The sequence below is a fragment of the Cupressus sempervirens genome, chromosome 5 (genome assembly GCF_028749045.1).
Source record: "Cupressus sempervirens isolate cs-2001-9-10 chromosome 5, ASM2874904v1, whole genome shotgun sequence".
In the NCBI taxonomy this organism is placed as follows: domain Eukaryota; kingdom Viridiplantae; phylum Streptophyta; class Pinopsida; order Cupressales; family Cupressaceae; genus Cupressus; species Cupressus sempervirens.
Genome location: NC_143122.1, coordinates 117,393,810 through 117,420,404, shown reverse-complemented (window position 1 = coordinate 117,420,404; position 26,595 = coordinate 117,393,810).

The window sequence follows — 26,595 nt, the reverse complement described above, 5'->3', positions numbered from 1 at the left end:
TTGTTAATAGTGAACAGGAAATTTCCCTTTTTGAACTGAAGAGAGATTTTCTTGAGATATTTAATTTAATAAAATGAGATATGCTCTTATAATTACTTTTTCTATTTAATTAAATAATCTTTAATTAATTAGAGACACTTTTTTTATTTAATTAAATAACTTTATTTAAATAATTAGGAATGGCTTCTCATTTAATTAAATAACTTTGTTTAATTAATTATAAGTAAGTACTCCATTTAATTAAATAATTTTGATTAATTATTCCAAAATTATTTTCGAAACTAGTCAACTCAAGTCAACCGTGGTTAAATCTGGTCAACTTTTGGTCAAACTTGATCTTTGCGTATGTGAATATGAGCAAACGTGAGTATGAATTTCAGCAACAATTCGATGCAAATTCTCATTCAACCTTTCAAAATTAACAGATGAGGGTCTCTTAAATAGACTTTCTTGGAATTCATCAACGGTTGAGATCGATTTCAATCAACGGTCAGGATTAAAGGTGAAGTTCAGTCATAAAGAGAGATTCCCAAATTAAAGGGAGTTAACAGATTTAATTTGAGTAAAATAAGGAGTTAATTGATTCAATTTGAGTAGAAAAATGAGTTAACTGATTTAACTCATTTTTGATCAATAGTGAACTGAAAATTTCCCTTTTTGAACTGAAGAGAGATTTTGTTGAGATATTTAATTTAATAAAATGAGATATGATATCATAATTACTTTTTCTATTTAATTAAATAATCTTTAATTAATTAGAGACACTTTTCTTATTTAATTAAATAACTTAATTTAATTGATTAGGATTTGCTTCTCATTTAATTAAATAACTTTGTTTAATTAATTAGAAGTAAGTAATCCATTTAATTAAATAATTCCGTTTAATTATTTTAAAATTCTTTTTGAAACTAGTCAAGTCAAGTCAACCGTGGTTAAATTTGGTCAACTTTTGGTCAAACTTGATCTTTGCGTGTGTGAATATGAGCAAATGTGACTATGAATTCCAGCAACAATTCGATGCGAATTCTCATTCAACTTTTCAAAATGAAGAGATAAGGGTCTCTTAAATAGACTTTTCTTGAATTCATCAACGGTTGAGATCGATTTCAATCAACGGTCAAGATTAAAGGTGAAGTTCATTGATAAAGCGAGATTTCTAAATTAAATGGAGTTAACAGATTTTATTTGAGTAAAAGAAGGAGTTAACTGATTCAATTTGAGTAGAAAAAGGAGTTAACTGATTTAACTCATTTTTTATCAATAGTAAACTGGAAATTTCCCTTTTTGAACTGAAGAGAGATTTTGTTGAGATATTTAATTTAATAAAATGAGATATGCTCTCATAATTACTTTTTCTATTTAATTAAATAATCTTTAATTAATTAGAGACACTTTTCTTATTTAATTAAATAACTTCATTTAATTAATTAGGAATGGCTTCTCATTTAATTAAATAACTTTAATTAATTAGAAGTAAGTACTCCATTTAATTAAATAATTTTGTTTAATTATTTTAAAATTCTTTTCAAAACTAGTCAACTCTGTTGGTTAATTGAGTGTTGTATTTGATGTTACACAAAAATCGTATTATTCATCAGACAGAGTCTACCGAGCTCAGAAGGTAAGCATAGTAGTTTATAGAGTCTACCGAGCGTTGCTGTATATTACACTATAAAGATAGCTTCTACCGAGCTAACTTGGTTAATGAAGGAAGTTCAGTACTTACTGAGCTCACTCGATGATCGAAGGAAACTGTGACAGAGTATTTACCGAGCTGGGAAGGTAAGCGAAGAAAAATTAGTGTTTACCGAGCTGGGAAGGTAAGCGAAGAAAAGCTAGTGTTTACCGAGCTGGGAATGTAAGTGAAGAAAAGTGTTTACCGAGCTGCGAAGGTAAGCGAAGAAAAGTTAGTGTTTACCGAGCTGGGAAGGTAAGCGAAGGAAAGTCAGTGTTTCCGAGTTCACTCGGTGTCCAAAGGATTTTTGCACAATTCGCAGTGCTTACCAAGCCTCACTTGGTTAACACTAAAGATCATTATGGTACAATGTTTACCGAGCCGAGTTGGTTAGCGAAGGATTTTTGAAAAGTATGGAATTAAGGCTAAAATTAATTTATGTGATGAATGTAGCCGACTCATGGTATAATTATTAATGATTTTAACTTGTATTTAAGGCTGACTTGATAATCAGAAAGGTATATATGAAGGATCAAGTTGTGAATTCAAGTGTGTATGTGTGGATAAGAATTATGTGTGAATTGTGAAGGTGCAAGCGAATTTTTGAAGGATCAGATATCCTTGTGGATCTACAAAGCTTTTATGTGATCAGAGAGGATCTAGTGAAGCAGAACAGAGATCTGTATCAGCAAAGATAAGTTGCATTATATTCAGAGCATTCATTGTTACTTTCTAACAATTGTAGCCATGATTTCAAATCTCTTAACAGAGTGGGTTTAACAGCTTTATTGTAAATCCTCTAAATGGTAACAGTTTAGTTGAATTGTTCTAAAGACCTCTAGCAAGGCCACTACTAACAAGGTGATTAAATCCTTTAACAGGGTCACAGCTAACAGTGTGTTTTGTAACCTTTAACAAGGTTGGCTCCTAACAGGGCTCATTTCAGAAGAGTGAAAAATAGTAAGTAGTTACATTGGTGATTTTTCCCATATTGAGTTTCCACGTTAAATCTGGTGTCTTTAGTGTTCATGATTGCTGAATTTTTTTGGTTATCAGTTCTTAATAAGTATTAGTATTTGCTGCATTATCAAGTTTCAGTAATCTATAACTAAGATCAAGATTTTTTACATCTAAAGGAATGTGAAATGTTTTTGTGGTAATTGATTCACCCCCTCCCCCTCTCAGTTACTCCATTCTCATTTCCAACAATTGCTATCAGAGATTTTTTGTGCTTACAGGAAAGGATTTCAAGGTTCTAAGCCAAAGATCAAGATGTCTTACAAAAGAGAAATTCCAAAACTTAACAGAGATAACTTCTCAACATGGCAAGAATTGATGAAACTTCATCTGGCTACTGTTGGTGATACTGGACTGAAATACCTTAAAGAAAAATATGAAGAACCTTCTAGCACATTGTCAGTTAATGATATTGCTGAAAAGAAGACTCACAACAATATGATGATAGACATAGCATCTGCTCTTAGCTATGAAGAATTTGATGACATTAAGGACTGCAAAACTGCCTTTGACATGTGGAACAAGCTAAAGGAGATCTATGGAGGGGATGATAATGTGAGAAGAGCAAAAGTAGAAAGTCTAAGAGGACAATTTGATCAAATGAGGATGAGAGAGGACGAAAACTTTGCAAAGTATGTTGAAAGAGTTAAAGCATGTGTAAGTGCAATCAGGGCAGCTGGAGGTGACATCAAAGGAGAAACAGTTGTAAACAAAGTTCTCAGAACCTTGCTTCCCATTTATGCAATTAGAGTCTTTGCAATACAGGAAAGAAGGTGTGAAGCAAATCATAAGATAAATCTTGAGGCCATAGTCGGAAGACTAACTACATTTGAACTAGATAACTTTGACAACTATGTTCCAGCCTCCAAAAAAATTGAATCAGCATTTCAAGCCAAGCTCTCACTCAAAGAGAAAAGCAAAAACAAGATAGAATCATAGTCAAAAAGTGAAAATGAATCAAGCCAAAGTTCAGACAGTGATCTCGAAGTGATTGAAGCTCAACTAGCCAAGAAATATTCTAGAGGCAGAGGAAAATACAAAGGTAAAGTTCCTCTAATCTGTTTTTCTTGTGATGAAATTGGTCATATTGTAGCAAGGTGCCCAAACAAGAAAAAAAATGATGAAAATAAAGATCACAAATGGAATGGCAAGAAAGACTTTAAATCATCCAAGAACAAAGGTAAGAAATCATGTTTCATGGCTGAAAATTCTAAAGATTTTGATAATAGTGAGGATGAAATTGTTTATATTGCTGTTAAAGATGACTCTGATAGTGATGATGAAGATAAAATGGCTCTTATCTCTCATGTAAGTAAGAATGATACATGGATTATAGACAGCGGTTTCTCACATCATATAACTGGTGATAAAACTAAGTTTGATCAGTTTGAAGACTATGATGGTGGCAGTGTGAGGTTTGGTAATAATGAACCTCGTTTCATAAAAGGAAGAGGAAGAATCTGTCTATCCAAAGAAATTATATGTAATAATGCCTACTGGATTGAAGGTCTCAAACATAATCTGCTAAGTGTTGCATAGTTACTAAATACTGGATTCAAGGTAGAATTCATGCATGGAAAGGCGAGACTGTTGAATGAGCAAGGAAAACTGATAGGATCTGGCACCCAAACTAAAGGTAACTTGTTCTATCTAGATCTTGGTGAATGCTCATGTTTTATTGCTCAAATTGAAGAGATTTGGTTATGGCATAAAAGGTTGTGTCATGTCAATTTTGATAATTTGGTAAAAATAAGCATATTCAAGAAAGTAAGAGGCATTCCTAACATTAGAAACCTGAGGTAGGTCTATGCAAGAATTGTCAGATTGGTAAAATGGGAAAAACTAGTTTTAAAGGTAAAAACTATCAGTCTGAAGATATATTAGAAATTGTGCATACTAATTTATGTGGACACATTGGAATAGAAGGCTATACTAGAGAAAAGTTTTTCATTCTTTTTGTTGATGACTATTCAAGAATGATGACTGTCATGTATCTAAGGAATAAATCAGAAGCATTTGAGAAATTCAAATGGTATTTGGCAAGAGTTGAAAAAGAAACAAGGAAAAGGCTGAAATGTTTAAGGTCAGACAGAGGTGGTGAATTCATTTCACATGAATTCAATAACTTCTGCATTGAAAGAGGTATTTAAAGATAGGTTTCAGCACCAAGAACTCCAGAACAAAATGGAATAGCTAAGAGAAGAAAAAAATCTATCATGGATTGTGCAAGAAACCCGATGATAAAAAAAAAAACATTGCTATCAAATACTGGAAGGAAGTCATCATCACTGCAGTTCATACCTTAAATTGAGTACAGTTGAAGAAGGACTCATTCAAGACTCTTTATGAATTATGGTATGGCTACAAACCCAATGTAAGTTATCTGAAAGTATTTGGAAGCAAATGTTATATTTTGAAAGAATCTAGAAAAGGAAAATTTGATGTAAAAGGTGATGAAGAAATATTTTTGAGTTATTCTTGCAAAAGCAAAGCATATAGATGTTTAAATCTATCCACTCACAAAGTCATAGAAAGTGCACATGTGAAAGTTGATGAGTTTGCAGACAAATCAGAAAAAGAAAGCAAAAAGATACCTGAAGACTACAAGAGATTTGTTTACATTGATCCTGATACTATACCAAGTATACCATTCACTCAAGAATCCTCAACTCCTAAGTCTTCAGTAATCGAGTTGCAAATAGTTCAAACCAAGCCACAACAACATTCAGACACTACCGAGCAAGTGTCTACCGAGTCTGAAGCAACCAAGCCAGAAGAGCTTGAATATGAAATTGAAGCACAAGCAGATATCAATGAAACTCATTCAAGAGGTAAAGAACCTGTATTAGCTAAATATGTCAGAAGACATCATACACCAGATCAAATCATTGGAGACAAATATGAAGGAACCCTGACAAGAAGTAAGTTGAAAAATACTTGTTTACTTGCTGATTTTGAACCTAGAAGTATTAAAGACGCATTGGCAAATGATAGTTGGATTGAGGCAATGAATGAGGAAATAGAACAGATAGAGAAGAACAAGACATGGACTCTTGTACCCAGGCCTAAAGATAAGAATATAATAGGAACCAAGTGGGTATTCAGAAACAAGTTGACTGAAGATGGTAAGGTATCTAGAAACAAAGCTAGATTGGTATGCAAAGGATAATCTCAAGAAGAAGGCATAGATTATGGAGAAACTTTTGCTCTTATTGCAAGATTGGAAGGAGTCTGAACCTTACTTGCATATGCTGCTCACAAAGGATTCAAAGTTTATCAGATGGATGTCAAGTCAACATTCCTCAATGGAATACTGGATGAAGAGGTTTACATTGAACAACCTGAAGGTTTTGTTGATCCAGATAAAAGGAACATGGTCTGCAAATTACACAAGGCACTGTATGGTTTGAAACAAGCCCCTAGAGCATGGTATGAAAGATTGCATAACTATCTTATTCAGATTGATTTTCAAAGAACTAATGATAATAGTAGCTTGTATATAAAGGAAGGACCAGATAATAAGATTGTCTTGGGAGAAATATTTCTAGATAATACTGTTTTCACAGGGAATGATGATCTTTGCAAAGAATTTTCAGAAAAAATGAACAAAGAATTTGAAATGTCTATGTTTGGTGAAATAAAATTCTTTGTTGGTCTTCAAATTCAACAAAATAAGAATGGCATCTTCATTACTCAATCAAAATACATCAAGGAGATATTGAAAAAGTTTGGTATGGAGGACTGCAAACCTGTTGGAACTTCTATGTGTACTGGATTGAAACTTACCAAAGATGATGAATCCAAAGAAGTAGACAAAACATTGTATAGATCTATGATTGGAAAGGTGTAGTATGTAGTTCATACCAGGCCAGATATTGCTCTTGCAGTTGGTATTGTTGCAAGATTTTCAGCAAAACCAAGAGAAACTCACCTAATGGAAATTAAAAGAATAATGAGATATTTGAAAGGAACTGAAGACTATGAAATATAGTACAAATTTGGAGGTAATTTGGATCTGAAAGTTTTTACTGATGCTGATTGGGCAGGGAATCTTGATGACAGAAAAAGCACAAGTGGAGGAGCATTCTTTCTTGGAAAGAGATTGGTTTCTTGGACAAGCAAAAAGTAGAATTGTACATCCCAATCTACAGCAGAGGCATAATATGTTGCTGCAGCAGTAAACTATTCCAACATTGTTTGATTTAAGCAGTTGTTACAAGGAATGAAGATGGAAATCAAAGAACCAGTTGTTATGTTCTATGACAATACTAGTGCAATCAATATATCTAAGAATCCAGTGATGCATTCCAAAACCAAGCACATAGCAATAAAATATCATTTTGTCAGAGAATTGGTGCAGGACAAGGAGATCAGACTGGAATATGTGCATACAAAAGAATAAATTGCTGACATATTCACAAAGCCATTACCTAAGGATAAATTCTTGTATCTCAGAGGTAAGTTAGGGGTCACTCCCCTATCTAAAGTTCGCTAAAATAAAGTTTTAAGTGATGCATCAACCTATAACAAGTTGAAAATCTATCAAGTTGATGCAGCAGAGTATTGAAGTCATTGCATATGAATCTGTACATAAGGTACATTGTAATCCAGTTGAGAGTACTTTTGGCATACGAGAAGAGCTTTTACTGTGTTGTATTGTCTTTGGCATGTGTTGTCAAAGAGGGAGAGTAAAACTGTAATATCTATTCTGAAATTTGTAAGCATTTGTAAAGGGAGATTACTAAAAGAGGGAGAAGTTTCTATCTAAGAGGGAGAAGTATTATGTTGACATATTGTGTTGCACTATAAGAGAAAGACTTGTTTTCAAATTTCATTCTGCTATGACATGTTTTGTTGTCATCAATTCCAAAGAGGGACATTGTTGGTTAATTGAGTGTTGTCTTTGATGTTACACAAATGTCATATCAGTCATCAAACAGAGTCTACCGAGCTCAGAAGGTAAGCATAGTAGTTTCCAGAGTCTATCGAGCGTTGCTGTATATTACACTATAAATATAGCTTCTACCGAGCTAACTTGGTTAACGAAGGAAGTTTAGTACTTACCGAGCTCACTCGGTGATCGAAAGAAACTGTGATAGAGTATTTACCAAGTTGGGAAGGTGAGCGAAGAAAAGTTAGTGTTTATCGAGCTGGGAAGGTAAGCAAAAAAAAGCTAGTGTTTACCGAGCTGGGAAGGTAAGCGAAGAAAAGTGTTTACCGAGCTGTGAAGGTAAGCGAAAAAAGTTAGTGTTTACCAAGTTGGGAAGGTAAGAGAAGGAAAGTCATTATTTACCGAGTTCATTCGGTGTCCAAAGGATTTTTGCACAATTCGCAGTGCTTACCAAGCCTCACTTGGTTAACACTAAAGATCATTATGGTACAGTGTTTACCGAGCCGGGTTGGTTAGCGAAGGATTTTTGAAAAGTATGGAATTAAGGCTAAAATTAATTTATGTGATGAATGTAGCCGACTCACGGTATAATTATTAATAATTTTAACTTGTATTTAAGGCCGACTTGATAATTAGAAAGGTATATATGAAGGATCAAGTTGCGAATTCAAGTGTGTATGTGTGGATAAGATGTATGTGCACATTGTGAAGGTGCAAGAAATTTTTTGAAGGATCAGATATCCTTGTGGAGCTACAAAGCTTTTATGTGATCAGAGAGGATCTAGTGAAGCAGAATAGAGATCTGTATCAGCAAAGATAAGTTGCAATATATTCAGAGCATTCATTGTTACTTTCTAACAATTGTAGCCGTGATTTCAAATCTCTTAACAGAGTGAGTTTAACAGCCTTATTGTAAATCCTCTAACAAGGTAACAGTTCAGTTGAATTGTTCTAAAGACCTCTAGCAAGGCCACTCCTAACAGGGTGATTAAATCCTCTAACAGGCTCACACCTAACAGTGTCTTTTGTAACCTTTAACAGGGTTGGCTCCTAACAGGGCTCACTTCAGAAGAGTGAAAAATAGTAACTAGTTACATTGGTAATTTTTTCCATATTGGATTTTCACGTTAAATCTGGTGTCTCTAGTGTTCATGATTGCTGAATTGTTTTGGTTATCAGTTCTTAATAATTATTAGTATTTGTTGCATTATCAAGTTTCAGTAATCTGTAACTAAGATCAAGATTTTAGACATCTAAGGGACTGTGAAATATTTTTGTGGTAACTGATTCACCCCCTCCCCCTCTCAGTTATTCTATTCTCATTTCCAACAAACTCAAGTCAACTGTGGTTAAATTTGGTCAACTTTTTGTCAAACTTGATCTTTGCATATGTGAATATGAGCAAATGTGAGTATGAATTCCAGCAACAATTCGATGCAAATTCTCATTCAACCTTTCAAAATGAAGAGATGAGGGTCTCTTAAATAGACTTTCTTAGAATTCATCAACGGTTGAGATCGATTTCAATCAACGGTCAGGATTAAAGGTGAAGTTTAGTCATAAAGGGAGATTTCCAAATTAAAGGGAGTTAACAGATTTAATTTGAGTAGAATAAGGAGTTGACTAATTCAATTTGAGTAGAAAAAAGAGTTAACTGATTTAACTCATTTTTTATCAATAGTGAACTGGAAATTTCCCTTTTTGAACTGAAGAGAGATTTTGTTGAGATATTTAATTTAATAAAATGAGATATGCTCTCGTAATTACTTTTTCTATTTAATTAAATAATCTTTAATTAATTAGAGACACTTTTCTTATTTAATTAAATAACTTCATTTAATTAATTAGGAATGGCTTCTCATTTAATTAAATAATTTTATTTAATTAATTAGAAGTAAGTACTCCATTTAATTAAATAATTTTGTTTAATTATTTCAAAATTCTTGTCGAAACTAGTCAACTCAAGTCAACCGTGGTTAAATCTGGTCAACTTTTGGTCAAACTTGATCTTTGCATATGTGAATATGAGAAAATGTGAGTATGAATTCTAGCAACAATTCAATGCAAATTCTCATTCAACCTTTCAAAATGAAGAGATGAGGGTCTCTTAAATAGACTTTCCTGGAATTCATCAACGGTTGAGATCAATTTCAATCAACAGTCAGGATTAAAGGTGAAGTTTAGTCATAAAAGGAGATTTTCAAATTATGTAGTGCCTGCCCCTAGTTCGCATTTTTTTAGAGGTAGTTTTATGTTGTTGGTTAGCAACATTCTTTTGAAATTATTAGATATTGTGCTATGGATTCAGTTTATTATGTGATGAGATTACTTAAACTCTACATTTCATGTATGTATGATGATTATTTTTAGTGTTCGCAATTATTGATGATGATTATTACATTGCTTTCAATTATTAATGATGATTAGTAAGATAATTTATTATCATATATGTTTTCTTACGGATACTTACTCCTTACTTGCATGTGTATGGTGTGCGTGTTTGCTTTGCGTGTTTGCTTTTGTATGGCGCGTCTGATGTGGTTAAGGAAGGGAGTCGTAGTCACCTGCTAGCCAAAATCTACACGATGCACCACTTCCTGCCATTGCCTATTTAGCTTAGTATATATTGTGCTTGTACATGTATAATTTTTATGCAGGTTGCAGGTACCAAGTATCGACTTCCCTGAATTGTCAGGATGAGCATACCCTATCACATTATCTCAATGATAAGAGAGGGGAGATAAATTCTCAAGTCCAAATCCCAACCCTTTAAGCCATTTTCCCTAATTGGAAAATTAGGAAAAGTATCCGAGTTGAGTACCCTCCAAATGCGTCTAATGACGTAATTCGTGATATTAACCTTTGGTTTGATTTTGTATGTATTTTGACTATGATGGGTTTTCATATTTTTACCTTGTGAGTCTTTGATGTATTTTCTATTAATTAAGCCTAATTAAAAGATTTAATTAATAGTTTAATTAAATAAAAAATTAATATGATATTTTAATATTTATTTTATTTAATTAATTAAGAAATTAATTAAATAAAATAATTAAATTTGAAAATAAAAGTTTAAAGTTTAAATTTGGAATGTGACAATATTTATTTTAATAATATATTTGGAGCTCATTTTTAAATAAATGAATAAATAATATTATTATTAAAGCTAATAAATATTTTAGCAATTAAGTTTTGAAAATGAAATTTAAAAGTGAAAAATATATTTTAAATTATTAAAAGATTCCAGATTTCATGTGATTAAAATATAAATATATTAAGATTGAAAAGTGGAATTATCAAAGTTAGTGCATGAGATTTAATAAATAAATAAATTAAATTGGAAAGAGTAAATTAAATATTATATTAATATTTGCTCACATAGGAATTGACAAATTCTCGAGAGTTGTCATGTAGACAACACAGGGGTTTGCACTCCAAGAATGCACTAGTTGTCTACACTTAGAAGTTAGCATTCTATTTGAGCACATGGTGTCTACAACCTTAAGACTTATCTAGAAGGTTGGAGAAGACCCATGCTTGGTTGTCATACTTATCTTCTAGCTGTTTCTAGTGACACTCTAGATGCATCTTAGAGGCCTTTAAATAGAGGCTCTCCTAGTGTGTTTGGACAGGCTACAAGCTTAATGGAAGCTACAAGCTACAAGTTACAAGCTTCAAGCTAAAATGGAAGCTTCAAAGCTTACATGGATATGAGAAGTTCATATGCTCATATATTTTCTACATGCTTCTATACTTCTTCTAGCACTTCTAGTCACTTGGAGGATTCGATTGGCTTAGATCTTGGTGGAATTGCAAATGATGGAGAAAGAAGGGATTTTATATGGACTTCTGAGGCATGATGGATTAACATCAGTGTCCAGGTGCACTCGTGATATTCGCATACTCTCTTTGCACTATTTCTCTTTCTGTCTTCATCGTATTTGTTATATGTGTCTGAATACTCTCTGTGATTGAATCTACAATTTGAAATTAGAATCTAGATATTTTATTTGGTTGAGAAGAAAACAATAGAAACAATCTAGCTTCAATTTAAGAGAAAAATTAGATCTGAATCGGGTTTGGGTTCGCATTTATATTGTGAAATTAGATAGACAAGATTTGTAATTAAAATAGAAATTCTAAGTTAAAAATTTGAATGGTTAGATGTAATCTTTCTATCAAATTATATTTTCAGATGCGTAAAGACAAACCTATTAGATGGATGAATGAGTAAATTTAGAGAACAATTACCTTTTAGGAGAAATTCTTAATTAATCACAAACTGCCCTGTCACTACCCCTTGGATAGACCTGAATTTAGTCATTCATAACTTTTTATCGTGATCGAATTTATTCGATCACTCCAGTCAGAAGTGGCGCAACTTGACCCTCTCTAACATATTTCAATTTCACCCCGATCCAATGGTTCATTAGGGAGATATGACCCTCGTACTGGGACTGTTTTATTCAATGACATATATTTCTCCATTTTCCATAACCAAGAGTTTTTTATGCTTAAACTTCACAAAAATAATATATCAAAGTATGGAATGAATTAAAGATATTATTGCAATCTTTCCTTATTAGAATCTTAATAATATGCATTAGTTTTATATGGTTTATTATCTAATCTAATTAAATCAAATTTAATTAAGATTAGTTAATAGTAGAAGAAGTGTAGTTAATTATTAGTCAATCTAAATAAATGAATTTTTAAATGAGAGAAAATTAAAAGAAAAGAGATTTTAATATAGTTTATATAGTGGACTTTTTATAATATATATTAAATACTATTTAATATATATTAAATAATTTAGAGATGGTAATTTTATATTATGTTTTTAAATGAGGAGACTTTAATAATAACAGATTAAGATTTAATTGACATGAAGTCACTGTTATAACATTTTTATAATTTGAATTACTATGGTATTATTAATACATTATATATTATTAATTAAATTATTGATATACCTTAATGGTATTAAGAGTTAGCTAATGAAGCTTATGTAAAGTTCTCTAGATCGATTAATAATAGTTTTGATGAGTTTATTATTTATTAATGTTTGTTGGGTCTAACAAACTATTAATAAATAATAGTATCAATAGTATAAATAGTTATCAATTAATACGATCAGAGTTAATCTAGAGGAGATTAGTTAATAATTGAAGTACTGTAAAAGATATTAATCAAATTGAATTGGTTAATAATTTTGAAGAGTATCAATTAACTGAATCAACGTACATAGGAGAAACTTATTTGAGATAATAATACTTGGTATTGGAGATTTATTATAACTTTTTATTATTAAAATATAAATGAGAATATTGTTACAGAGTGACGAATGTAGTCATTATAGATTTATTAATAAGATTCCCAATATAGCTTGTTATTAAATATTAACAAGTTATTATTATTGAACTATGAATATGAATATTTGTGTACTAGATTATACTTGACTTTTAACTTACAAAATTCTAATTAGTTATTAGTCAATTGATATTAATTAGAACGTTTCTATGGTTATGCAATTATTAATTAAATCAATTAATGAGAGTTAATTAGATTTAATTAATAATTAAGTTATATAATAAAGTTTTTAATTGATATGATTCTTTTAGCAAAGTTGCAAAGTAATTACATCGAAGTTGATAAGTCTTATTCTAATGACTTGAATAATGACTTAGATATTTTAATGGTTATTAGTGATGATTTAATTGTTATAATGATTAAATTAAAAAGCTCAAACTTTACTAGTATTTAAATAAGTTTTACTAGAGAACCATTAGAATGTTAAAGAGTCATGGATCGTGTACCTATGTTAATTGATTGATTTAATTGATCATTTTATTAAAGTTATAATCTATTTATTCGAAGATTGATAATTAGTCCTCTTATAATATAACGAATAATGATCCTAAAAAAGTTGAAAGGTTAATCAATTAGAATATGGATCATGATTAAATATAGAGGACAATTTAATTAAAGGTTAATGATGATCATTTTAGCGAATATTTATCCTTAAGTTATTCTTAGAATGTAATTTTTAATAATGGAAAGAATATTGCTATCGGAGAACAAATGGGTTGACTTGTAGGTCAAATGATGAAACTTATACTTTTGAAGTATACTTGCAAACAGAAATCTGAAAACACCTACACATTATTCAACTATGTGAATTTAGTAAACCAAAACATGTGTTTCCATCGTGTATTCTATATGCTTCTTATTTTGAATTTTGGGTTGACTAGTATTGACCAGTCTTAGGTTGTTACCAGAGGCTTGAGGGTTATGAGATGTGTTGGCATGTTGATTTTATTTGGTCTCAATTTTTATAAGCCCAACCATGGTAATGTGATCATATGCTCTATGAAATGTTTGTATTTACTGATTGTTATAGTTGAGATTCTTATGTATCTGAGACACTTGAGCTAATCATTTTTGAGTCATTGATCTGTTATCCTTGGTTTATTTTCTAGTCGCCTTGATGGGACTAAAATGTGAATTTATTTCTTGATGATGTCATGTTGTGACATGTTTTGACTCAACCATTTTGGAGTCTTCGATCAGTATGATTTTGAGATATACTTGGTTGCTTGTTGAGAACCAATAGATATTGTGATTTATTTTGAGATATATTTTGGTTATTGAGAACCAATGGATACTTATGATTATCAGTGATACCTTCAGTTTCTAATAGAGAATTGTTGTGGTCATGATTTTCTATGAATGCTTTTTTAGATGCTCATGGAGATTTGATGATTCTTATCTTGGTGATTTGATGATTCTTATTACGGATATTTGATGCTTTTATCATGGATATTTGATGATTCTTTTTATGGATTATCTTTTGAATTTTCTTTACAGTTGCTTGTACAAGACTGTGGTGATTTTATGATTCTATGAGTTTAGGGTAGGTAATCTACTTGTAGTGTTGGGAAGTGACTTGCAATGGGGGCTGGGGCCCTAAGTGGCTGCCAGGGTAACTCATTGTAAGTTTGGTTAATAAGTGATAACATTTACACCCTAAATGGGGATTAAATGAACCTAAAAAGATAATTGTTTTGATGTTATCACCCATGCCTTGAGCGCTTGTACAGGCTAGGATGGGAGTAGTGAGAACGCATGGTTGTGACCGTACATTCCGTAGTATGCCTCGTCAATATGAGAGGATACTAGTGGCCGCATGAGATCAATATAGACCCGTGGAGTTTAGCTAACTACCAGGGTAACTTGTACGTGATAAATGCGATAACACTTTCTTGCTTGCAGAGTAGGTTTCCTACATGTCATTGTGTGCCTCTGAGAATTAGATGTCAATTTTGTGTGTGTTGGAACCTTTGAGTTAGTATACTTTTAGGATTTCTGGACTTATAGAGATTTATGCTATGTGGTTTTGATATCCTATTTGGGACTTGAGATTATCTCCTCAGCATAATGGGAGTGGACCACTTAGGTACCACGCAGTCGGGTGGTAGTGTATTTTCCACTCTTATCATTTGAGATCTGTCTAAGACACCGTGGCTGGAGTATTCTTAGTTGGTATTTATCTTCATCATTATGATAGATGATATACCTTATGATGGATATATTTACTGGTATGTTTCTTACATTAATGATTTACATATGTTAGATGATGTTATCTTATGCTTTACTTTGCATGTTAGTAAGATGTTTTAGGAGTGACATTCCTACTATAATAATACCGATGATCTCTTCGGTGCTTTAAAATGTTACGTACGGAGGGATGGCTAAGATCTACGATGGTCTAATGATGCTATTTACAGTTGGGAGGAACCGTGCACTTAGTTATTAATGTTTTTGATTTATGGTGATCTCTTATGATGGATGTTTATATCTTTATGATGATGATGTATCATGTATGATATGTGGTTTCATTTACTTTAATTGCATCATGCATTAGTATTGGATGATGATGTTTTTTATTTACACAGATGTATGTTCTTTAAGCTTTTCATACCCTGTGATATGTACAGTGGATAATTGAGCAATTGAAACTGTAATTTATGAACATTGGATGTATCATTGTTATTTCATAAAGATGGGATGTTAGATGAATAGTTAATTTAGATGTGATTCAACGTTAAGGAATCTTTAAAGAATGTAATCTGTTATGTTACGTTTACTTTCAGTTGGATATTACTATTACTTCCATAAGTGTTGTGATTGGTTTATCTTTCATGTTTTAAAAAAAAATTGTTTGGCAAACTTAGGAAAATTTTAAGTTAATTCTTTACATCCCTTGGCAGGGCATTACAAATTAAAGGGAGCTAACAGATTTAATTTGAGTAAAATAAGGAGTTAACTGATTCAATTTGAGTATAAAAATGAGTTAACTGATTTATCTCATTTTTGATCAATAGTGAACTGGAAATTTTCCTTTTTGAACTGAAGAGAGATTTTGTTAAGATATTTAATTTAATAAAATGAGATATGCTCTCATAATTACTTTTTCTATTCAATTAAATAACTTCATTTAATTAATTAGGAATGGCTTCTCATTTAACTAGAAAACTTTGTTTAATTAATTAGAAGTAAGTACTCCATTTAATTAAATAATTTCATTTAATTATTTCAAAATTATTTTCGAAACTACTCAACTCAAGTCAACCATGGTTAAATTTGGTCAACTTTTGCTCAAACTTGATCTTTGCGTATGTGAATATGAGCAAATCTGAGTATGAATTCTAGCAACAATTCGATACAAATTTTCATTCAACCTTTCAAAATGAAGAGATGAGGGTCTCTTAAATAGACTTTTCTGGAATTCATCAACGGTTGAGATCGATTTTAATCAACAGTTAGGATTAAAGGTGAAGTTCAGTCATAAAGGGAGATTTCCAAATTAAAGGGAGTTAACAGATATAATTTGAGTAAAATAAGCAATTAACTCATCCAATTTGAGTAGAAAAAAGAGTTAACTGATTTAACTCATTTTTTATCAATAGTCAACTGAAAATTTCCCTTTTTCAATTGAAGAGAGATTTTGTTGAAATATTTAATTTAATAAAATGAGATATGCTCTCATAATTATTTTTTCTATTTAATCAAATAATATTTAATTAATTAGAGACACTTTTCTTATTTAATTAAATAACTTCATTTAATTAATTAGGAATGGCTTCTCATTTAATTAAATAACTTTGTTTAATTAATTAAAAGTAAGTACTATATTTAATTAAATAATTTTGTTTAATTATTTCAAAATTATTTTTGAAACTAGTCAACTCAAGTCAACCGTGGTTAAATCTGATCAACTTTTGGTCAAACATGATCTTTGCGTATGTGAATATGAGCAAATGTGAGTATGAATTCCAGCAACAATTTGATGCAAATTCTCATTCAACCTTTCAAAACGAAAAGATGAGGGTCTCTTAAATAGACTTTCCTGGAATTCATCAACAGTTGAGATTGATTTCAATCAACGGTCAGGATTAAAGGTGAAGTTCAGTCATAAAGGAAGATTTTCAAATTAAAGGGAGTTAACAGATTTAATTTGAGTAAAATAAGGAGTTAACTGATTCAATTTGAGTAGAAAAAGGAGTTAATTGATTTACCTCATTTTTGATTAATAATGAACTAGAAATTTTTCTTTTTGAACTGAAGAGAGATTTTGTTGAGATATTTAATTTAATAAAATGAGATATGCTCTCGTAATTACTTTTTCTATTTAATTAAATAATCTTTAATTAATTAGAGACACTTTTCTTATTTAATTAAATAACTTCATTAAATTAATTAGGAATGGCTTCTCATTTAATTAAATAACTTTGTTTAATTAATTAGAAGTAAGTACTCCATTTAATTAAATAATTTCATTTAATTATTTCAATTTTTTTTTGAAACTAGTCAACTCAAGTCAACCGTAGTTAAATCTGGTCAACTTTTGGTGGAACTTGATCTTTGCATATGTGAATATGAGCAAATGTAAGTATGAATTCCAGCAACAATTCGATGCGAATTCTCATTCAACCTTTCAAAATGAAGAGATGAGGGTCTCTTAAATAGACTTTTTTGGAATTCATCAATGGTTGAGATCGATTTCAATCAACGGTCAGGATTAAAAGTGAAGTTCAGTCATAAATGGAGATTTTCAAATTAAAGGGAGTTGATAGATTTAATTTCAGTAAAATAAGGAGTTAACTAATTCAATTTGAGTAGAAAAAAAAGTTAACTGATTTAACTCATTTTTGATCAATAGTGAACTGGAAATTTCCCTTTTTGAACGGAAGAAAGATTTTGTTGAGATATTTAATTTAATAAAATGAGATATGCTCTCGTAATTACTTTTTATATTTAATTAAATAATCTTTAATTAATTAGAGACACTTTTCTTATTTAGTTAAATAACTTCATTTAATTAATTAGGAATGGCTTCTCATTTAATTAAATAATTTCGTTTAATTATTTCAAAATTTTTTTTGAAACTAGTCAACTCAAGTCAACCGTAGTTAAATCTTGTCAAATTTTGGTCAAACTTGATCTTTGTGTATGTGAATATGAGCAAATGTGAGTATGAATTCCAGCAACAATTCGATGCAAATTCTCATTCAACCTTTCAAAATGAAGAGATGAGGGTCTCTTAAATAGACTTTCCTGGAATTCATCAACGGTTGAGATCGATTTCAATCAACGGTCAGAATTAAAGGTGAAGTTCAGTCATAAAGGGAGATTTCCAAATTGAAGGGAGTTAACAGATTTAAGTTGAGTAAAATAAGGAGTTAACTGATTCAATTTGAGTAGATAAAGGAGTTAACTTATTTAACTCATTTTTTATCAATAGTGAACTGAAAATTTCCCTTTTTGAACTGAAGAGAGATTTTGTTGAGATATTTAATTTAATAAAATGAGATATGCTCTCATAATTACATTTTCTATTTAATTAAATAATCTTTAATTAATTAGAGACACTTTTCTTATTTAACTAAATAACTTCATTTAATTAATTAGGAATGGTTTCTCATTTAATTAAATAACTTTGTTTAATTAATTAGAAATAAGTACTCCATTTAATTAAATAATTTTGTTTAATTATTTCAAAATTCTTTTCGAAACTACTCAACTAAAGTCAACCGTGGTTAAATCTGGTCAACATTTGGTCAAACTTGATCTTTGCGTATGTGAATATGAGCAAATGTGAGTATGAATTCCAGCAACAATTGGGTGCGAATTCTCATTCAACCTTTCAAAATGAAGAGATGAGGGTCTCTTAAATAGACTTTCTTGGAATTCATCAACGGTCAGGATTAAAAGTGAAGTTCAGTCATAAAGGGAGATTTCCAAATTAAAGGGAGTTAACAGATTTAATTTGAGTAAAATAAGGAGTTAACTAATTCAATTTGAGTAGAAAAAGAGTTAACTGATTTAACTCATTTTTGATCAATAGTGAACTAGAAATTTCCCATTTTGAACTGAAGAAAGATTTTGTTGAGATATTTAATTTAATAAAATGAGATATGCTCTCGTAATTACTTTTTATATTTAATTAAATAATCTTTAATTAATTAGAGACACTTTTCTTATTTAATTAAATAACTTCATTTAATTAATTAGGAATGGCTTCTCATTCAATTAAATAACTTTGTTTAATTAATTAGAAGTAAGTACTCCATTTAATTAAATAATTTTGTTTAATTATTTCAAAATTCTTTTTGAAACTACTCAACTAAAGTCAACCGTGGTTAAATCTGGTCAACATTTGGTCAGACTTGATCTTTGCGTATGTGAATATGAGAAAATGTGAGTATGAATTCCAGCAACAATTCGATGCAAATTTTCATTCAACCTTTCAAAATTAAGAGATGAGGGTCTCTTAAATAGACTTTTCTAGAATTCATCTACAGTTCAGATTGATTTCAATCAACGGTTAGGATTAAAGGTGAGGTTCAGTCATAAAGGGAGATTTTCAAATTAAAGGATGTTAACAAATTTAATTTGAGTAAAATAAGAAGTTAACCGATTCAATTTGAGTAGAAAAAGGAGTTAACTTATTTAACTCATTTTTTATCAATAGTGAACTGGAAATTTCCCTTTTTGCATTGAAGAGAGATTTTGTTGAAATATTTAATTTAATAAAATCAGATATGCTCTCGTAATTACATTTTCTATTTAATTAAATAATGTTTAATTAATTAGAGACACTTTTCTTATTTAGTTAAATAACTTCATTTAATTAATTAGGAATGGCTTCTCATTTAATTAAATAACTTTGTTTAATTAATTAGAAGTAAGTACTCTATTTAATTAAATAATTTCATTTAATTATTTCAAAATTCTTTTCGAAACTAAGCAACTCAAGTTAACCGTGGTTAAATCTAGTCAACTTTTGGTGAAACTTGATCTTTGTGTATGTGAATATGAGCAAATGTGCGTATGAATTCCAACAACAATTCGATGCAAATTCTCATTCAAACTTTCAACATGAAGAGATGAGGGTCTCTTAAATAGACTTTGCTAGAATTCATCAACGATTGAGATCGATTTCAATCAATGGTCGGGATTAAAGGTGAAGTTCAGTCATAAAAGGAGATTTTCAAATTAAATGGAGTTAACAGATTTAATTTGAGTAAAATAAGGAGTTAACTGATTCAATTTGAGTAGAAAAAGGAGTTAACTGATTTAACTCATTTTTTATCAATAGTGAACTGGAAATTTCCCTTTTTGAACTGAAGAGAGATTTTGTTGAGATATTTAATTTAATTTCTATTTAATTAAATAATCTTTAATTAATTAGAGACACTTTTCTTATTTAATTAAATAACTTCATTTAATTAATTAGGAATGGCTTCTCATTTAATTAAATAACTTTGTTTAATTAATTAGAAGTAACTACTCCATTTAATTAAATAATTTTGTTTAATTATTTCAAAAAAAATTTTGAAACTAGTCAACTCAAGTCAACCGTGGTTAAATCTGGTCAACTTTTGGTCAAACTTAATCTTTGCGTATGTGAATATGAGAAAATGTGAGGATGAATTCCAACAACAATTCGATGCAAATTCTCATTCAACCTTTCAAAATGAAGAGATGAGGGTCTCTTAAATAGACTTTCTTGGAATTCATCAACGGTTGAGATCGATTTCAATCAACGGTCAGGATTAAAAGTGAAGTTCAGTCATAAAAGGAGATTTCCAAATTAAAGGGAGTTAACAGATTTAATTTGAGTAAAATAAGGAGTTAACTAATTCAATTTGAGTAGAAAAAGGAGTTAACTGATTTAACTCATTTTTTATCAATAGTGAACTGAAAATTTCCCTTTTTGAATTGAAGAGAGATTTTGTTGAGATATTTAATTTAATAAAATGAATATCTCTGCTTGCAAAAATACCGAAAGCAAACACTTCACTTAGTTATCCAGGCCTGAATCGAGGGCAGAGGAACAAACGGAGACTCTCCAGAAATGCATGCGCCATTGAAATAGCGAGACATGGAAGCTCTCCAGCGAACTAGAGAAAATTTCTTAACGTAAAATATAGTAAAATGGATGTAAGATTCGATGTTCCTACGACCAACAGATTTAAGGCTCTAGATAAATTAGTAGTCGAGGCCACCCGCTTCTATCTAAGAGAAGGGCCTCAAAGACTTACAATCAATGCGGAAGCTTCCTCTGATATCAAAAACCTATCTGGAACATGCCCCCAGTTGCCTATATTCATAGTAGAACATCTCGATAAGTAGATCCGAGTTTTTAACATGACTAAATATATATTTCCAAATTCTTTCAAATCTTTGTCCCCTCCAGGAAGCGCTTCAATTCCCTCTAATCTTCCAGATGTTAAATATGATTTAAAGCTAGTCTCCTCTCCAATCTATATACCCCCTCATAAACGACTTAGCAACCCATCCCCTTCTCCTAACCCTAATTGTTCTCTTGGATCGCTGCAACCAAACCCCCTTGACAAACCAGTTCACATCACCATTGATGATGTTGAAGATTCTTGGTTCGACTGTCTGAAGAGAGGGATCTTCGCAATTTGGACTGGCCCTTCCAAAGACATCCATCTCTTAATGGAATGGCTATCGGACAATTGCCAGGAACAGGTAAGTATCTTTCACCGTCATGAAAATGTTTTGTTTTTAAAATGTGAAGAAGAGTCTGTTAAAAATGAGTTTATTCTTGTCTTGAAATGTTTCTTTAAAGGTTTCTGTGTCAAATTTGTTGAATGGGTTCCTAATTTTCATATTGATAAGGTGGATTGTACGATCCCATTATGGTATTCCATGTCTCTTCCTCTGGAGCTATGTGATGTTGATATTATCTATGAAATAGGCTCTGCAATAGGAGTAGTTATTGCTATTGATGCTTCCTTTTTTAGCTGTAACAGTATTAAAATTCTCATCAAACTTAATATTAATCACCCTTCAGAGTTCCAAAAGAAAATTATTACCAGGAAAGCCTCATATGATATAACCTCTCAAAAGTATAAAGGGAAGATCATTGATATATTGAAATCTGAAATTAAAAATAACCACAGACCTGAGGTCCTTCCCCTCACATTGCACTTCAGAGACAAATTCCCAGGACTAAGTTCTAAATTAGTCAGAAGGAATAAAAATTTAGGAAACTACCGATCAGAGATTCAGATTGGACAAAATTCTCATGCAGAATAGAGGGTTTCATTGAAAAAATGATGCCAGATGAGACAGAAGGTACCCTATTAATCTCAAAAGCAGATTTAATAAAGGATACAAGAGTATTGAAGAATGGTGTTTTTAGCAAAAATGACAAGGAACTCAAGGGAACAAAAAAATGTGACAACAAACATAAGACCAACAAAAGGGGATCTGATGGAATTAAGATTTAGTTTCCAAATGACAGAAGAGAGCACCCCAAAAAAATGAAAGAGCCAACTGTTAGATAGTACAAGGAAAAAAGCAAGGCTTTAGAGCGAAATGAATTATTAGACAGAGAAGACAGTAAGGATTATAGGACAAACAAGGAGAATTTGGGAGATCAAGTTTTCCCTCCCTCAGAATTGGATTCTGTGAATCATATAGAGAAGGAAACCCAGGATGATAGAAAATGGAAGGAGAAGGAAGAATCAGAAAAAATCAGAATTGAGGCAAGCAATAGAGAAAAATTTGGTCAAAATCATGAAACAACGTGCAAATCAGATGGGATTTGGAATAGAGACCAAAATCTTGAGCAAGGCACAGTAAGGCATGAGGCTCCTGCAAAGTATAAAGAAAGATGTAATAAGGAGGATGGAAATGAAGAAAGAAGTTGGAAATCAAAAAAAATGAAGGGGCCTAACATATACATATATCAAGAGGAGATTGATGGGAACAAGGATACTGCAAGACAAGGAGAGATACAAAACAACATTACAGAATCAACAGATAATCAAGATATAGGTGAAGTAGAAAATGTCATGCTTTTCTCTTCTCCCAAGGTGTGGATGGAAAAAGTAGCTTCTAGAGCAAAAAAATAGGATTCTCAGCATTTGAATACTGATTTTATCCCTGAATCAGAGTTAACCACCCGACATATTGAAGGTGCTAGAAGAACTTCAAAATTTTGGTAGACACCAGATGGATATCCTTCCTCGCCATTCACCCCAAAGGAGATTCAGTCGTAGATTCAAAGTGATGGCAAAAGGCTAGAAGTCTCTATCATTAAAGACTTTCAACAATTTTTAAATGAGGACCTAGAATTTACACCAGAGGTTGGATTATCAGAGGTTGAGGCTAATAGTCTTGAGCAGCTATCAGAGGAACTTATTAAGGTGTTTGACTTTGATAATCTAGATAAGAGTACTACCTCTCAGAAAGAGAGGCTGATCCAAAAAATTATCAAACTGGGAGGAGATGATTATACTGCTGAAGATCTCCAAAGGGATATGATAAATATCCAGATGGAGGATAGTGCAAGGAAGCAGGAAAAATAGAGTGAGAAGAAGTCAAAAGATAATCAGGTAGGTGAATGGACAAACATGGGAGAAAGAGAGAATAAAGAACTGGAGGAGGACGGTCTCAGGAGTAAAATCTACAAAGAATTGGAAATGGAAGAATTTGAAAGAATAGAGGAATGCATTTGTCCAACAACACAAAAACTGGGTATATTTCAGCAAGAGCTTGGTATAGAAATGAATCAGGAAGGTATAACCTCTACAAAATATGGTAAGCCGAAAGGAAAGAGGGGGAGGAGATCACTGAAGGATTTACGTGAGGCTGAAGGCCTAGCTAGAGAATAGAGGAAAATTGATGAACTCCTAAACATGGGGAAGGGGAAGTGCCTTCCTAAGACTACATGAGGATAACTTCATGGAATGCTAGGGGTCTAAATGCCCCCAACAAGAAAAGGTTATTAAAACAACATTTAAAAAGTTTTAATTCAGAAATAATATTAATTCAGGAAACAAAACTAAATAAAGTAGAAGGAGACAAATTTAACAAAATGTTAGCAATGTGGGGTTCAATCTTCATAGAGGCAATAGGTGCCTTGGGGGGTTTAGGATTTTTTTGGAACCCTAAGAAAGTTAGTCTAACTTATTTAGTTAATAACAATAATTGGATGTGTGCTAGTATACAGAGCCTAAAATCAGATATGAAATTCATCCTAATCAATGTGTATGGTCCTAATAATACAATAGGAAAAAAAATTGTTTGGGCTGAATTAAGTATGGTTATTTCAGAACACAAAGATTGTCTGATTATATTAGGAGGTGATTTTAATACGATTTTAAGTTTAAATGAGAAAATAGGGGGTACTCAACATCTCTCTCTATCATCAATAGAATTCAAAGTATGGATCGACAAATTTAGTTTATTAGAAGTTCCTCCAAGCAATGGTATATTCACGTGGAATAATAGAAGAAAGGATAACGATTATATTGCAAAAAAGTTAGATAGATTCTTTATTGTAGGAAATATCTCTTCTTACAATAAGAACTTCCAATCCTCCATTCTTCCCTTCGCAGGATCAGATCATTTCCTGGTATGTTTGGAGATTTCAGAACCTTCTAAACCATAGAGAAATCCTTTTAAGTGTGAAAATATGTGGTTTCAGGATTCAAAATTTTTAGAACTGATTAAGACATGGTGGACTCAAGCAGACTTCACTGGGTCCAGAATGTTCATTTTCATTTCGAAACTCAAATTGTTGAAAGAAAACATTTTGAGGTGGAACAAAGAACACTTCAACAACATTTTTAAAGAAAAGTTGGAAGTTGAAGATAAACTGAAAAACCTGAACCAGGAAATTATAAAATATGGCATGAATTATGAGAAATATACCTTAGAAAAAGAGCTCCTCATGAAACAAGAAGATATTTTATCCAAAGAGGAAACCTTCTGGAGACAAAAATCTAGAGAGAAATGGTTGGAAGATGGAGATTGAAACACAATTTTTTTTCACAATTCTACTATTCAAAATCGATCTCTACAGAAGATATCTAGTATCTCAACTCCGCAGGGTTTGCGTACAGAAAACCCTACAAAAATTACAGACACGATAGTCTCTCACTTAAAAAATTTACTAAATAATTATGAAGGGTCTAATAGGGAAGCACATGCCCGAATGCTCAAATTTATCCCAAAATTGGTCACGACAAAAGAAAATAAAAATCTAAATAGACCAATAACATTGGAAGAGGTGAGGACTGTGGTCTTTAATATGAAACCAGACAAATCTCCAGGCCCAGATGGGTTTCAAGCTTTCTTTTTTCAAAAATGTTGGGATATACTTGGAGAAGACCTATGGAGAGCAATTGAAGCGTCAAGAAATGGTGGATCCTTGCTGGCTGAAATCAATTACTCATTCTTCACACTTATCCCTAAGAAGGAATGTCTGAGAAATCCTGGAGACTTCCGCCCTATAGCTCTGTGCAACACTATTTACAAAATTTTCTCAAAAGTTATAGCCAATAGACTCAAGGCAATTATGCCAAAATTGATTTCTAAGGAACAAACAGGTTTTGTTCCAGGTAGATCCATTTTGGATGGCATACTCATTATTCAAGAAGCTATTCACTCGGCTGCCATAGATAAAGAACCATGTATGTTTATGAAATTAGATATACAAAAGGCTTACAATATGGTTGATTGGCATTTCCTATGAAAAGTTCTAGAAGCATTTGGCTTTTCACGTCAATGGGTAAATCTAATATTTAAGTTTATCTCATCTCTGAAGATTTTTGTTCTCATAAATGGGACTCCTGAAGGTTTCTTTGAAATCTCCAGGGGTATTAGGCAAGGAGACCCTCTATCTCCCTCTCTCTTCATTCTAATGGCTGAAGCCTTTGGTAGAGCAGTCTCCTATGCTTATTAGGTTCAGAAGATTTCAAGAATTTCTATTACCAGAAACCTCCCTAACATTACCCATCAACAGTATGCAGATGACACTATTTTACCTGGCAAGAGTTCGATCCAAGAAGCTATGGGTTTTAAAAATATACTTCAAAATTATATGGATGCTTCAGGGCAGAAGGTTAATATTCTTTATGAACACCTCTCCGAAAATGGAAAACAAGATATTTGGAATTATGGGATATAGAAAGGGTATGTTCCCTTGTAAGTATTTGGGTATCTCCCTGGAAAAGAACTCGAGATACATCAAAGTTTGGCAGGATACGATTGAAAAGGTGGATAAGCGGATTGGAAGTTGGAAGAATAGATGGCTCTCTAAGGCTGGTAAGATTACTAAGATACGATCTATCCTCTCAGCCATCCCGATTTTCCCTTTGGCATGTCTTCCTCTCACAAATTGGATGTCCAAGTGATTCGAATCTAAACTTAGGAATTTCCTTTGGAAGGATAAGGAAAATGATAAGAAACTCGCTCTCATTAAATGGGACAATTTATGCAAACCTAAAGAATGTGGAGGTTTAGGATTGAGGAAACCACAATGGAAAAATGAGGCTCTAGGAGCCAAACTTGTATGGAGATTATACCAAGAACATGAGCACAAATGGGCTAAAATTTTATATCATAAATATCAGGATCCAACAAATCCGAAATCGCTGTTCAGAATGGGAAATTTGCCAAAAAGGTC